Below are 15172 nucleotides of genomic sequence, written 5' to 3'. Positions count from 1 at the left end.
ATGGATCGTCACAAGAAGGAACTAGAACATGGGGCCAACAGATTCATGGAGATGCTTATAGCTTCAATGGAGAGGGCAGGGATGGTGATACTAAAAATGGAGGTGCAGACTGAGTGAATCAAGAAAAGTAGGATCCGGGAAAGTAAAAGCAGAGATAGATCAATTCCTCTGGTCAAAGGAAAGGAGCTAGTTTATGGAAATCTGGGTGTGTGATCCAGAGAAAAGACAATAAAGTACCTGAGGTGCTGGGGTCAGAATCACTGCACATCTTAAACATTAAAAAAAAAAAAAAAAGATTGTGAGATGTGGCAGGACCCTTTCCATATGGAATTCCCAAGAAAAACAATACTTATGTATCAACAAAGTAAAATATGGGAATTAGTGAAATTTTTCAAAAATATTTTGAAAAATATTCTGCTTTACTTTTCCTGGCCCATCTAAATATTCTTGGGCCACCCCATGGGTTTCTGTGGGATTACCATCAATTCTGAGACCTGAGCTAGATACCAGCCTCAGAAAATACTTGTCCTCAGGAACAAGAGGACTGAGAGAGTCCTCCTGAATGGCTTGGAGTTGAAAGCAAAGTGCTTGTTCAAAGACAGTAAAACAACACTGGGCCACCTAAGGCAGGTGTTAAGATAAAAGTAGTAATGGCCATGAAAAATTGGGCAAACCGCTGGGAGAGATTTTTCCATTTACAAGTGGAAACATGAGGTGACCATGACCAAAGGCAAACTCAAATCTGCCATAAAAGGTGCATTGGGTCATCCCCCAGTGTCATCTCGTTCCAGAACCTGTGCTTCATGACAGATTTCTTCTCCAGGTCTTTGGGAGGTTCAGAGAGCAATGACCATATCAGCAAAATGGAGCACAGACTCAAGAAGCCGCTCCCAGTAACTGTAAGCTCATCCTCATACCATGACGGTCCAGTGGCTGCTTCACGACTCCGAGAGCCCCTGCTTAGCACTGACTGGGAACACTCACAATGTCGTGAGGCAGCAGCTTAAGCTGCTATTTGCGACACCTGCATCCCATGTCAGAGGGTTTGAGTCTCTGCTTCCAGCTCAGCTTCCTGAAAAGGCAGCAGATGAAGGCTCAAGCACTTGGGCCCCTGCCATCCATGTGGGAGACCCAGATGGAGGTCCTGGCTTCTGGATTCAGCCTGGCACAGGGCTGGCTGCTGCAAACATTTGGGGAATAAACCAGCAGATGCAAGATCTCTTTCCCTCCCTGCTCCTTTCTCTGTCTTTCCCCCACTCTCTGACACTCCGCCTTCAAATAATAAATAAATATATTTTTTAAAAAAAGAATGGTATAATGTAGTACACAGTGCCATTCTCTACCTCTTCTTCATGCTTACTTATTTCCCAGGTTTTACATGTAGATCCTCAAAATTCTCTCCATTGTATCAAGCACCCAGTTTTCTAAACCCTGACATGTCTCACTTTCTTGGCAACAGTCCATCTTTTCAGATAACAGCATCCTGGCTTCACTTCAGGTTTAAAATCCATTGAAGTCAAATTAATATACACCTTCATGATGATAAACTGATTAAAGTCAATAATCAAATTCACCTGTTTGTTTGTAGTTGTAACATCAAATAATTATTTCCAGGGCTTTAAAATTCATTCTTCCCAATTAAATTCTACTTTAAAAACATTTATTTATTTATTTGAAAGGCAGAGCGACAAAAACAGATACTAAGACACACAGAGAAGAGCTCATCAATTAGGCCATTCCCCAAATATCGCAACCACTGCTGTCTGTGGCTAGGCTGGGGCCAGGACAGGGCTGAAGCAGGGAGCCCAGAATGGAACCCATGGAGTGTCCAGGAACTTAATTATGAAAGCTATCACCACTACTTTCCAGGGTCTGCAGAGTAGGAAGCTGGAGTCAGGAGGCTGAGCCAGGAATCAAACCCAGGTATTCTGATGTGGGATTTGGCTAACTTAATCACTAAGATAAATGCTTGCCCCTTAAATCCTTTTTAAATTGGTTCAGTCTGGTGGATTTTAGCTCTGAAGCAAGCTTTATCTTTGCACTGGGACAGGCCCACTCCTCAACCACAAAATGATTATTCCATTCTTAAATGGGTTCTAGGGGCTGCTGCTATGGTGTAGTAGTAGGGCTAAGCCTCCGCCTGTGGCACCAGCATCCCATATGGGCACTGGTTTGAGTCCTGGAAGCTCAATTTCCAATCTAGCTCCCTGCTAATGTTCTTCGGAAAGAAGTGGAATATGGTCCAAGGGCTTGGGCCTCTGCACCCATGTGGGAGACCTGGAAGGATCTCCTGGCTCCTGGCTTCAGATTGGCCCAGCTCTAGCAGTTGTGGCCATTTGGGAAATGAACCAGTGGATAGAAGACCTTTCTTTCTGTCTCCCTCTGTGTCTGTAACTGACTCTCAAATAAATAAATAAATAAATAAATAAATAAATAAAATCTTTGAAAAATCGGTTATATTTCTGCAAATATACCTTATCTTTGCAAGGTGGACACATATTACTTAAACTTCAGGATGTAAAGTCATTCTACTATCACTTTTATTCAAACACATTGAATGTTAGAAGAACAAAGGATTACAGGAAGAAGAAGACTCTATAATACCATATCTGGATGATCAAAATTTCAAGGTGGTCCTTACCAGAAACATATGTTTCAAAAAGTCCTGCTTCTGGTACTCTCATGAAAGGCAGGATACATTAAACCAATTCTAGCAAGTAAGGTGAAAAATAGAAGTCTTTACATTTACTGTCCATTTGTTCTTTAGAAGTTTTTTTCCCCTGTGGTATTAGACAGCAAATATAAAAAGTCCCTGACTGTACCTTGATTTAATTTGTTTTTTCTACATGTGCTTGATGGCCTCAAAGAAGTTATAATGGTCTCATGTCATGTGAAATGAACCATGTCATAGTCCTAACAGATGGATCATGAAATGGGCCTGATAAGATGACCTTGAAGTTCAGAAGCCCTAGATGAATCATTCTATGGACAAATGATGTGCTTCCCTACATTCTGTTATAATTTATTTAGGAGGGGCTGATGACTGAGTTATTTATACTCATCATTTCCTAATACATCACCATCAATGGTCTATGCAAAGCCATTTCCCTCTATATTTTATTTCATTCATTCAATAATAAATATTTGAAAAACAGATGCTTTCTGCCAGGTGCTCTTCTAGGAAGTAGGGTTATAACATCAAGAAAACAAAGATGTTTGTTTTTATGGAGTTTTACATTCTAGTAAGGTCAGACAGATAATGAATAATGCAGTAAAAAAGCAAATTACGTAGCATATTAGAAAATGTATGTACCATGGAAACCCTGATAATGTACTTTCAAAATACAATGCAAATGCAGATTCTAAAATCAGAATGCATGTGAACCAGGAAACATACCTTTCAACCGGAATTGTCATAATGGCTACATTAAAAAAAAAAGTCACTTTATTTCTAAACCCCATGGTAAACATTCATAAAAGAGAACAAGCATAGACAGAGAAACTTGGGAAGATATGCTCTGTTTCAACAGTTCTTAGAGTTTCAAAAGATTTTAACAGGACCTTTAAACCCACCCTTGGATAGTCTGAGAGGGACATTGCTTAATCATTGACTACAGTTACTATCTTTTATACCATAATATATTTTTTTCTTCAAATGAAAGCCAGACAGCTTTAGCCAGATCTTGAGTTTCAATTCTAGAGTACTCTGACAAACTCAAAAATGTTCATTTCAATTGTTGTTAATGCAGAAAGGAAACAGAACAGAAATGCAGAAAGTCCCCTCTTTTTTACACGCTATAGTCCATTTAATAAAGTGCACCCATGTGCCTAGTGAACCTGGTCATTGGAATTCATTCTTGTGGTCCTATCTTATCTGTCTCCCCCCGAGAACTATGAGCCCCTTTAAAGCAGGAACTATCATTTTTGTTTTTTAATTCTTGGAATCTATCTCAGTGCTTGCAAAAAATAATCAATTTAAAAACATTTCAAGAATGAATAAACAAATGTTCTGTAATGTTGCTGGAACTGTACTGCTCTAAGTGAAAGAATTAAAGAAAAAAAGAATTGAAGGGGTTGATAAGGAATTCAATTCCCTTGTTTAAACACAACCATTTAAATAATTTATGCAACTTTCACATATCATATGTTTAAATCCACTTCTTGAAGGTGACTTAGTTGTGGTGGTTGTTGTGGTTATTGTTCTCTGGAGTCCATTCTTGCCTTGTCTCTTCTGCTCAGCTGTAGGAAGGAACGAGTTTCCTCCTCAACATCCAGCCCCAGCTAGTCACAGACTCAAAGCTGAGTAATGTTGGCAGCACATTTTCCTTAGCATGTGTGTTGAGTGGGGTGGAACAGAATGAAATGAGGGTGTAAAGGAAAGAAGTGAGTAAGCCTTACTGCACTCACATGATATGATGGGGGTGAACTAAGGGTATCTATCTATCAGCCAAGATATCCGTAGGGAACGCTGTGATGTGCCACCCAGATCCTCCCTTCAGAAACTGCCCTCAGCCAAAGGGAGCTTGTTTGCCTAAGACTACAACCTTTCTTTGGATATAGCCAATATCCAAGAGTTAATCAATATGATTGCAAAAGCCTGGTTCCTTTGCCCCATTTGGACACCTTTAAGTGTCAACAATGTTGTCAATTGCTATTAAATGCATTTTTTTTTTCACTTTAAGTTTCACAGCTCACTGTAGGACTGAGAGCTCTGTTACAACGGCATTGCAATTTCACTTCTCTCTCTGTCAAAACTCATATCCTTATGGGTGTTGTTCCCAAGAGTACTCCCAAATAAGCTTCCTGCATACAAATCTTCATCTCAGCCACACCCACCCCCAAAAAATTTATTCCATGAAACAGTGCTAGCTATACTCCGCTCCTATGTCTGATGGGTGCTTCAAATCTTAGTTTAAGTGGTGATCAAAATCCTTCTGCAGACCTTACCTGTCTCTTTTACAGTTAGACTCTCCATACTTTTAGCAGGTGGACAAGTAGATTGTTATTAAAATAACATAATCAAATATAAAATTTTTTAAATTTCTATTGTCAAGAAACCTTACCACTGCATCTCTTTTAAAAACAGAAGTAACCACTCAAGACTGTTGGAAATTGGATATTCTGGCTACCAATTTGGTATTTGATCAGCATTCTGGGTTGATACAATTTATAATTGAATTTATAACAACTACTTGGTTCATTCCAAAACCTTTTCTTCCTCCCCTAAAGGCTATATTCCTCAGTTGAGCCCACAGTGATCATAAGTCCAACCTTCTCTACTACAATACATTGACAAGAATCAATATACAAGGTAATATTTTTATATAAACCAGTGTCTCTGATCTCTTTGGGAAAAAATTTTACCCAGAAAAGATCTGTAACCATGAAAATCATGGCATAAAATACATTTATTAATAATGGAAAGAGGTTTACATAATAAAACTAAGTACAAAGATCAGAATACTGAACTATATAAAAAAGATACATTTATATGAATTTTTTTGGCACAGACACACAGATTTCTAGAGAGATCATCAACATGTTGCCAAATAGAATTTGGAATCACACATTTTTCAGAATTGCTTGAATTTTTCTTCTACATACTCAAGAAGAATGAAATTATTTTGAACACTTCCTACCAAAAATACTTATACCTTCATATCATTTTTCCACTCTCCCACCATATTTTTACATTCTCTCATAAAAAGGATTCAGACTCATGTTCATAGCATTAATCACAGTAGCCAAGAAGTGAAAGCAGTGCAAGTGTTAGTCAACGGATGAACAAAATGTAGAATATACACACACAAGAAAGTATTATTTAGGCTCAGAAGATGATGTATAACTTATGCTTTAAACGTGATGTTCATTTTAAAGAAACCTAGAATGAAAAGGTAATATTTTATATTTACCCCAGATATTTACTATTTCTGATGCTCTTCGTTCCTTCTTAAAGATCCACATTTCCATTTTCTCTGCATCTAAAGAACTTCCTTTAGCATTTGTTGTAGTGGGAGTCTGATGAACTCAAGCAATTTTCTTTTATCAAAAAAACAGGTACATGAAAAAATGCTCAGCATCTCTAATCATTGGGGAAATGCAAATCAAAACCACAATGAGATTGCATCTCACTCCAGCAAAATTGGCTATTATCAAAAAGACAAATGATGACAAAGTGTTGGCAAGGATGTAGAGAAAAGGAAACACTTGGACACTATTGGAGGAAATACATAAATTAGTAAAACCATCGTAGAAAACACTGTGGATGCTCCTCAGAAACCTAAAATAGAACTACCATATTTCACTCTTGGGTACATATCCAAGGGAAATGAAACCCATCTGTCAAAGAGACATCTATATTCTCATGTTCATTGCAGCACTATTCACAATAGAAATTCATGTGTTCATCCTCTGATAAATGGATAAAGAAAATGTAGTGTATTTATACTGCAGAATATTACACAGCCATAAAAAATGAAATTTTGTCATTTTAAACAACATGGTGGAACTGGAGGTCATTATGTTAAGTGAAATGAGGCAAGGATAGAAAGACAAATATCACATGATATCAGTCAAAGGTGGAGTCTAAAAAAAATAGGTGATCTCATAGAATTTAAAGACATAACGGTTGTTTCCAAAGACAAGGGAAGAAATCAAGGAGAAAGGATTGTGGAAAGGTTGATTGACAGGTACTTGATTATAGCCAGATAGGAGTAAGAAGTGCTTGGGTTCTATTGCATAGTAGGGTGACTATAGATAAAGTTAATATACTAAGTATTTCTCTGTAACAAAAAAACCTAGAAGTTAGGATTTTGGATGTTTTCACCATAAAGGAACATTAAATGCTTGAAAGAATAAATATATTTATTCTGATTGGACATTACACAATGTATACATGCAGTGAAACATCACAAAATACTCTAGGAATATGTATAATTTTTATATATGTGTTAAAATTTTTAGTGGACAAAAAGAGCTTCAGGTCTGTGGCTTATACCTACTGCAAGCTCCAGACTGGGTCAGCTGAGTGCATGCTGGGGTGGATGGGCTAGTTGTTAGTCGCAGTTTTGAGGGTATCTCAGAACTCTAAGGGAGAAACACCTTTTCCTTTAATTGCTCCAAGGACTGCTGCAAAAGAGACAGAGTAGATCTTCTCTCTTTTGGGGGAGGGAGCAAAAAATGGGATTTGTCAGCCATGTTGGTGAATGCAGACAAAGGCGACTGTGGCTCCAGGATGGTCGGCTCCATGGGTTCTAACCCCCATATTAATAAAGAGAATGGGGAGGCTGACCCTCTTCCCGTCCCCACACACAATCCATTCTTCCCACCCCATTTTCACAGCTGAGTGCAGTAGGGCCTTGGCCTGCCTTGATTGTCTAACCTGTGCCTTAAGGAAGCTTAGCAGCCGGCACCTCAGAACAGGCTTAAAACAGTGCGAATGAGGGGGAGAGGGAAATGCAGACCAATTGTGCTTCTGCGGGCTGTTGCCTCCACCTACAATAGGCACATTAACATCAGCTTCCACAGGTTCCTTTGGATCCTAAAAGAAAGGAATGGACTCTCCTTAGGCACAAAAAATTTGTGCCAGGAAAACATACCTTTCTTTGTTCAAAGCACTTTGATGTCTCCTGTTTTGACCTAACCAGGCAAACTTGACGACTTAAAATGCTGTTCCAACCATTTTTGATTTTTGTACCTAAAGTTTGTGCTTTTCACTCTGGCCTCAGAATCAGCCCTTAAGGCATTTGGATCTGGCTAAAAAGCCCAAGAGTTTCACAGGCATGGAGAGCCAAGACACTCTGACAAAAAAAAAAAAAAAAAAAAAAAAAAAAAAGACCTAAATGAAAGATCTCTGTGAGTGAGATCACAGTGGAAAGAACGGGCCATCAAAGTAAGAGGTACCTTTCTCTGAAGGGAGGAGAGAACGTCCACTTTGAATATGGCCTTGTCTAAATAAGATCTCGGTAAACTCAAGAGGCTTCCATAGCCTTGGCAGCTCAGGACAAGAGCCGAGGGTGATTACTGACATCATAAATAAGAGTGTCAATTGTTAAATCAACAACGGGAGTCACTGTGCACCTGCTCCCCATGTAGGACCTCTGCCCTTACTGTGTTGTACTATGAGAATTAATGGTAAAACTACTACTCAAACAGTACTCTATACTTTGTGTGTCTGTGTGGGTGCAGTCTGTTGAAATCTTTACTTAGTATATACTAAGCTGATCTTCTGTATATAAAGATAATTGAAAATGAATCATGATGAAGAATGGGATGGAAGAGGGAGTGGGAGATGGGATAGTTGTGGGTGGGAGGGAGGTTATGGGGGGAAAAGCTGCTATAATTCAAAAGTTGTACTTTGGAAATTTATATTTATTAAATAAAAGTTGAAAAGAAAAAAAAAAGTTTGTGCTTTCTGGATTATGTCAATGATGGCAAGCACCTGCTATGGTAATTTACAGCCCATCTCTCCTTGGTGTTGTCTGTTTTCTGTTCCTGTTTGTGATTGTCTCTAATGGCATTAAAAAGGAAAGTCTGGATCACAGTGGGGCTCTTGGAGGGTGAGTGGTTGGATTTATCTTAACCATTGCAAATTTCAGTTTCTTTATCTCTCTGCTGATGTTTTTCCTTTCTTCTTCAAAACTTACTAAATGGAAAGGAGAAACAAAGAAGTGTCTAGATTCAGAATATAAGGAAGGTGGGCAAAGGAATTGGGTTCAGGTGTTCTGTAATGGTGCTGTGCCTACAGAGCTGGCCCTGCCTTCATGACAGAAAATGGCCCCAGGGAAACCCCAATTGATTTCTCCAAGCACTACACTGCTTCCTGGACGTGTTTGTCTCTTTTGGCTGCACTGGCCTGCTCTGCTGGAGACATGTGGGCTTTGGAAGTTGGCCAGGTTCTGAGTAAAAGCCCATCAAGACTGATAACAACCTGGAAGAAAGTTCCCATTGGGACAAAGGGAGAAGTTACCATGGTGGGACTTGCTCCAGTCTGTTTGGTGGTACCTTTGTGGGCATCACAAACTTATTTATTTATTTTTTTTGACAGGCAGAGTGGACAGTGTGTGAGAGAGAGAGAGAGAGAGAGAGAGAGAAAGGTCTTCCTTTTTCCATTGGTTCACCCCCCAGTGGCCGCTGCGGATGGCGCACTGCGACCAGTGCACGGCGCTGATCCAAAGCCAGGAGCCAGGTGCTTATCCTGGTCTCCCATGCGGGTGCAGGGCTCAAGGACTTGGGCCATCCTCCACTGCACTTCCGGGCCACAGCAGAGAGCTGGACTGGAAGAGGGGCAACCGGGACAGAATCCGGCGCCCCGACTGGGACTAGAACCCCGCGTGCCGGCGCCGCAGGCAGAGGATTAACCTAGTGAGCCGGGGTGTCGGCCCTGGCATCACATACTTCTTCACTCAGTTGTTTTTTTGTGAATGATTTAGACATACCGCTCCCCAGTGGCCAATTATTGCATTTGGGGGTATAGCTATGTTACTAGATCAATTGTGGACTCGTATTTAGGAGCAACAATGTAATTTTCAGGGTTGGATGAAAGCACTGGCATGGTAATCAATAGCCCAACAAATGAGGCAAAGCACATATCAGGGAAACACATTCTTTTTTAAAAAAAAAAAAGATTTATTTATTTATTTGAAACTCAGAGTTACACAGAGAGAGGAGAGGCAGAGGGAGAGAGAGAGAGAGGTCTTCCATCTGCTGGTTCACTCCCCAGTTGGCCACAAAGGCTGGAGCTTCGCCGATCTGAAGCCAGGAGCCAGGAGCTTCCTCCAGGACTTCCACATGGGGGCAGGGGCCCAAAGACTTGGGCCATCTTCTACTGCTTTCCCAGGCCATAGCAGAAAGCTGGATTGGAAGTGGAGCAGCTGGGACTCAAACTGGCGCCCATGTGGGATGCCGGTACTGCAGGTGGAGGCTTTACCCGCTATACCACAGCGCCGGCCCCATGGAAACCCATTCTTGATAACAATGCAGTGAACCTGTTTTCTTCTGTGCTTATGCCCTCTTGCTCCCAACAGTTGCTTAGGGTTTCTGGCAGAGGGAATGAACTTTATTTCCTTTCCACTAGTGATTTCAGCTAAACTTGTAATTCCAAATTTCATCTGAAGTACAATCCTAATTGAAGAGATTGGAAATGCTAGCTGCTCCCATATTCCATTGTGATCGAATATTTTATTTTATTTATTTATTTATTTTGACAGGCAGAGTGGACAGTGAGAGAGAGACAGACAGACAGAAAGGTATTCCTTTTTGCCGTTGGTTCACCCCCCAATGGCTGCCATGGCCGGCGTGCTGCAGCTGGCGCTCTGTGCTGATCTGAAGCCAGGAGCCAGGTGCTTCTCCTGGTCTCCCATGCGGGTGCAGGGCCCAACGACTTGGGCCATCCTCCACTGCCTTCCCGGGCCATAGCAGAGAGCTGGCCTGGAAGAGGGGCAACCGGGACAGAATCCAGTGCCCCGACCGGGACTAGAACCCAGTGTGCCGGTGCCGCAGGTGGAGGATTAGCCTATTGAGCCGCAGTGCCGGCCTAATTCCACATTTTCCTTTCATTAAGTACCCTGTCACAGCTAACAAGAGAAGCATTCATAGAATTTATACATATTTCTTTTTTTCTGCTGAATGGAACTTCTTCAACAATAGTGTATATTTACCCTATATATTACTATATCTGAACTGAAAGTTCCTACAAAGTCAATGTAAGTTTTGTTTTTGCTTGTTTAAACGAGTATAATGACTAAGAATGATGATATTTTAAAATTGTTTTTAGGGGCTGGTGCTGTGGCACAGTGGGTTAAAGCTCTGGCCTGAAGCACCGGTATCCCGTATGGGCATTGGTTCTAGTCCCAGCTGCTCCTCTTCCAATCTGGCTCTCTGCTATGGCCTGGGATAGCAGTGGGGGATGGTCCAGGTCCTTGGGCCCCTGCACCCTCGTGGGAGACCTGGAGGAAGCTCCTGGCTCCTGGCTTCGGATCAGCGTGGCCATCTGGGCAGTGAACCAGTGGATGGAAGACCTTTCTCTTTGTCTTTACCTCTCTCTGTAACTGTCTTAAAAAATAATAATAATAATAACAATAATAATAATAAACTCAGACATGTTCAGTGAAAAAAAATTGTTTTCAATTGTAGCAGAGATATGCCACTGCTCCAGTGGAATACCTGTTTTAAATGATTTAAGGTAATGTTTATGGAAGCCTCAGTAAATGTGGTATGTTGGACTTCTATTACCTTGCCATTCACAATTATGAAAAGTGTGGAGATTATGAATTATGTGGCCTACTGCACATTTTTCCCTTTCTCAGGGTTAGTGATTTTAAAAAAAAGTATCTTTTTCATATGACCATTAGGAAGCATAAAAATTATTTTTACTAAAAATTTAAAAATGTATCTCTAAAATATTGTACCTTATTATACATTACAGTTGCTTTCTGAACAGAAACTATCTTGGTTTCAATTTTTTTGCTTCATTAAAAAAATGTATAGGAATCTGGTATAGCATTAGCATTCTGAACAGCTGAGAGTCACTGGAAAATTACTCTAATTTTTTTTAATTACTGTTCTGAAAGTTGTGGAAAATGCTATGATTTTCTGTTTTATGCCATCTAAGGTATGTTCTCCTTTATATTATAACCTCAACTAAAGTGAACTCACTTTTCAAAAAAAAAAAAAGGAAAAAACCTTAAAATTCATGCATAATTTTTTATAACATGCATTTTCCATGAAGTTTGTGAAGACGCCTTTGTATACAAGTAAGGAAGTACAGACACTTTTTATTCACAAAAGATAAATGAGGGGCTGCCGCCTTCAGTACTGGCACCCCATATGGGTGCTGGTTGGAGTCCTGGATGCTCCACTTCCATTCCAGCTCTCTGCTATGGCCTGGCAAAGCAGCAGAAGATGACCCAAGTGCTTGGGCCCCTGCACCCATGTGGGAGACCCAGAAAAAGCTCCTAGATCTGTAGAGGCCCAGCTCCTGCCACTGGGGCCATGTGGGGAGTGAACCAGTGGATGGAAGACCTTTTTCTCTCTCTCTCTCTCTGCCTCTCGTTACTCTGCCTTTCAAATAAATAAAGACATCTTTAAAAAAAGATAAATGATCATGATAGCTCAAATAGATACTAAGAAATTGTTTTCTAATGATGCTTTTCCATTTTGAATTAACACAGTATGTTGGTCAAACCCAACAGACTCAGAATTACTCTGTGAAGAATATCCTGATGTTGATATCCTTAGGGACTATGCCAAATGGGGCAAGTTTTACAGTTAAGAGACACAATTATACAAACTGGAATATTCAGAATTAAACTTAAAAAGAGCTATGTAAGTTACTGAGAATTACCAAATGGGGAAAATTTACAAAATAATTATGTAAATCTGATACAGTTCTGTTTATTTACTAAATTTTTCAAGTTTTTGATAAGCTTTCTATAAATTTTGGTTCTTTCTGTACTTCAAATTTCAGCACTAACTCAGAATTTGCACAGGAATTAAGTTAGTTCAGTTATTACTTAATTCTCCTTTTCATAAAAATAAAATCCATGGATTGAATGTTCCAAATAAAAGAGATTCCATGCCTCATCTGACTAAACAGTATTTTTCTCATTAAAACTATTTTATATATTGTATTATATATATAATATATATATTATAAATATATATAATATATTATATATATTATATAATATATATATTGTATTAGTCAGCTTTTCGCTGATATAAAAATACCAAAGAGAAGGTACTTATAAAAGGAGATTTATTTTGGCTCATGATTTTGGAGGTTGGCAGTCTAAAATCAAAGCCGTATTGATTCAGTTGTCTGGTAAGACTGGAGAATGGTGATGGAGGAGCACGTGCAGAGAACGGATCACATGGTGACCCAGGAAGCAGAGAGGGAGGCTAGTGAAACTCAGCTTATATAATCAACCCTTTTGAGAGAACTACCTTCTGACTAACAGTCTGATGAACTAAGGATCTCCCACTAAACCCACTTCCTGGACAGCATAATTGGATCAAACCTTCACTCTGTCGGTATCATCAATTTATTTATTTTATTTATTTATTTTTTATTTTTTTGACAGGCAGAGTGGATAGCGAGAGAGAGAGAGACAGAGAGAAAAGTCTTCCTTTTTGCCGTTGGTTCACCCTCCAATGGCCGCTGCGGCCGGCACACTGCGCTGATCCGAAGCCAGGAGCCAGGTGCTTCTCCTGGTCTCCCATGGGGTGCAGGGCTCAAGGACTTGGGCCATCCTCCACTGCACTCCCGGGCCATAGCAGAGAGCTGGCCTGGAAGAGGGGCAACCGGGATAGAATCCGGTGCCCCGACTGGGACTAGAACCCGGTGTGCCGGTGCCACAAGGTGGAGGATTAGCCTGTTGAACCACGGCGCCGGCCGGTATCATCAATTTGAGTTTGACCACCTGCGTGGTTTGAGGAGCCAAATCATGTTTAATTGATAGCACATATACAGTTTGCTCCTCATATCTAGGGTCTGCAACTACAGATAAAAATATTAAAAAAAAAAACATTCCCTAAACAATATAGTATAAAACCTACCTACATGACATTTACATTTTATTATATAAGTAATATAGAGATAAAGCATACAGGGGGGGTATGTATAGGTTATAATCAAAAACTATGACATTTTATATAAAGAACTTGAGCATCTACTGATTTTGGTAAACTGAGAAGTCCTGAAACCAATTCATTGTGGGATACAGAGGGAAAGCTGTATATATATTTTCAGAGCTTTAGTCCATATATAAAGTGATTTGGCCAAATTATCTTAGTTCCTTATATTTTGTTTGGAAATGTTTTATTCCATTTGATTGTTAACTATGTCCAATGTTAAGTGTTTCTATCAACATCATTTTCTCTTTCAGGTTCAACTTCTCATCAACCTAATGAGAACAATTAGATTCAGCTGAAACAGATTCACATATCCCTAAATAAGAAGGTCGCTATGGCCAACCAGTGTTGGAGAGGTCAAAGGCACAGTTTCTTGTCTGATTGACGTATATCCACAGACATGCAAATAACAATAGCTCCAAGCCCAGGATTTCAAGGGTCATGGGTCAGGGGAAAAGAGATTCAAACCACTGAGGTGATCAGGAAAGGGTTAAGGTAGGAAGACACAGTGGAGCTCAGTAGTCAAGGATGGAGAGAATTTCAACAAGCACAGATGGGGAGAAGGACAGAAAACTATGAGCAAAAGAGAGTGGGCAGTAACCAGGGTGTGCGCAGGAATAGCTAATTGTTCAGTCTGGCTGGAATGCAAAATATTTGTGGGGAATCAGCAACAGAAATAACAAGAAAGGCAGGAAAAACAGGTTAAGTTTGCAGATTACCCATAAATAGGTTCTGAAGAGCCTGAGAACCCTCAAGTGAAGTGATCTCAGGAAGGAACACTGAAAGATGATATTAATCAACTGCTTCATACCATGTTTTTAAAACAGTGGGATAAGAGAAATATAACTGGCAACTCATGGTAAGAAATGAGTTGGAACTGTGGCGTAGCAGGTAAAGTCACCGACTGCAGTGCTAGCATCTCATGTAGGTGCCGGTTCGAGTCCTGGCTGCTCCATTTCTGATCCAGCTCTCTGCTGTGGCCTGGGAAAGCAGTGGAGGATGGTCCAGGTCCTTGGGCCCCTGCACCCACGAGGGAGACCCGGAGGAAGCTCCTGGTTCCTGGCTTTGGTTTGGCACAGCTCCAGCCATTGCGGCCGATTGGGAAGTAGGCCAGCGGATGGAAGACCTCTCTCTCTCTGCCTCGCCCTCTCTCTCTGTGTGACTCTTTCAGATGGATAAATAAATCTTTAAAAAATAATAATAATAATTCCCACCCAGGCACTGAGCAGAGGGAAGAGTGGCTCTTCACATGGTGCAAGGATCTGTTGACCTGAGACATAGGCTTATACTGTGGAGATGAAGATCAAGGCTTCTAATCCCCTCTACTCATAAAACCATGCCTTGTTCTAACTCTATGCTCCCTAAACAATCTTACCATGCCACTTTCACAATATTTATCCATTGCCAATAAAATAGAACCCAAATCATATAGTTAGGCATATGGAACCATGCTCACAAGTCCAAAACCAGTCGACTTGTTCATTTCTACTCATCTTATGTGCTCTGCCAAAGAAAGAGACAGACCTTCCAACTGGTCTGG

At 40.4% G+C, this 15172-nt stretch overlaps 1 pseudogene; it reads left to right on the top strand.

Annotated features, from left to right (window-relative positions):
* LOC133773814 (transmembrane protein 19-like) lies at positions 1-10054 on the top strand (annotated as a pseudogene).
* Positions 10055-15172: the final 5118 nt, after the last annotated feature.

The sequence above is a fragment of the Lepus europaeus genome, chromosome 14, assembly GCF_033115175.1.
Source record: "Lepus europaeus isolate LE1 chromosome 14, mLepTim1.pri, whole genome shotgun sequence".
Lineage (NCBI taxonomy): Eukaryota > Metazoa > Chordata > Mammalia > Lagomorpha > Leporidae > Lepus > Lepus europaeus.
Note: the sequence above shows the minus strand (reverse complement) of the source record. Positions and strands in the feature narration are given on the sequence as shown.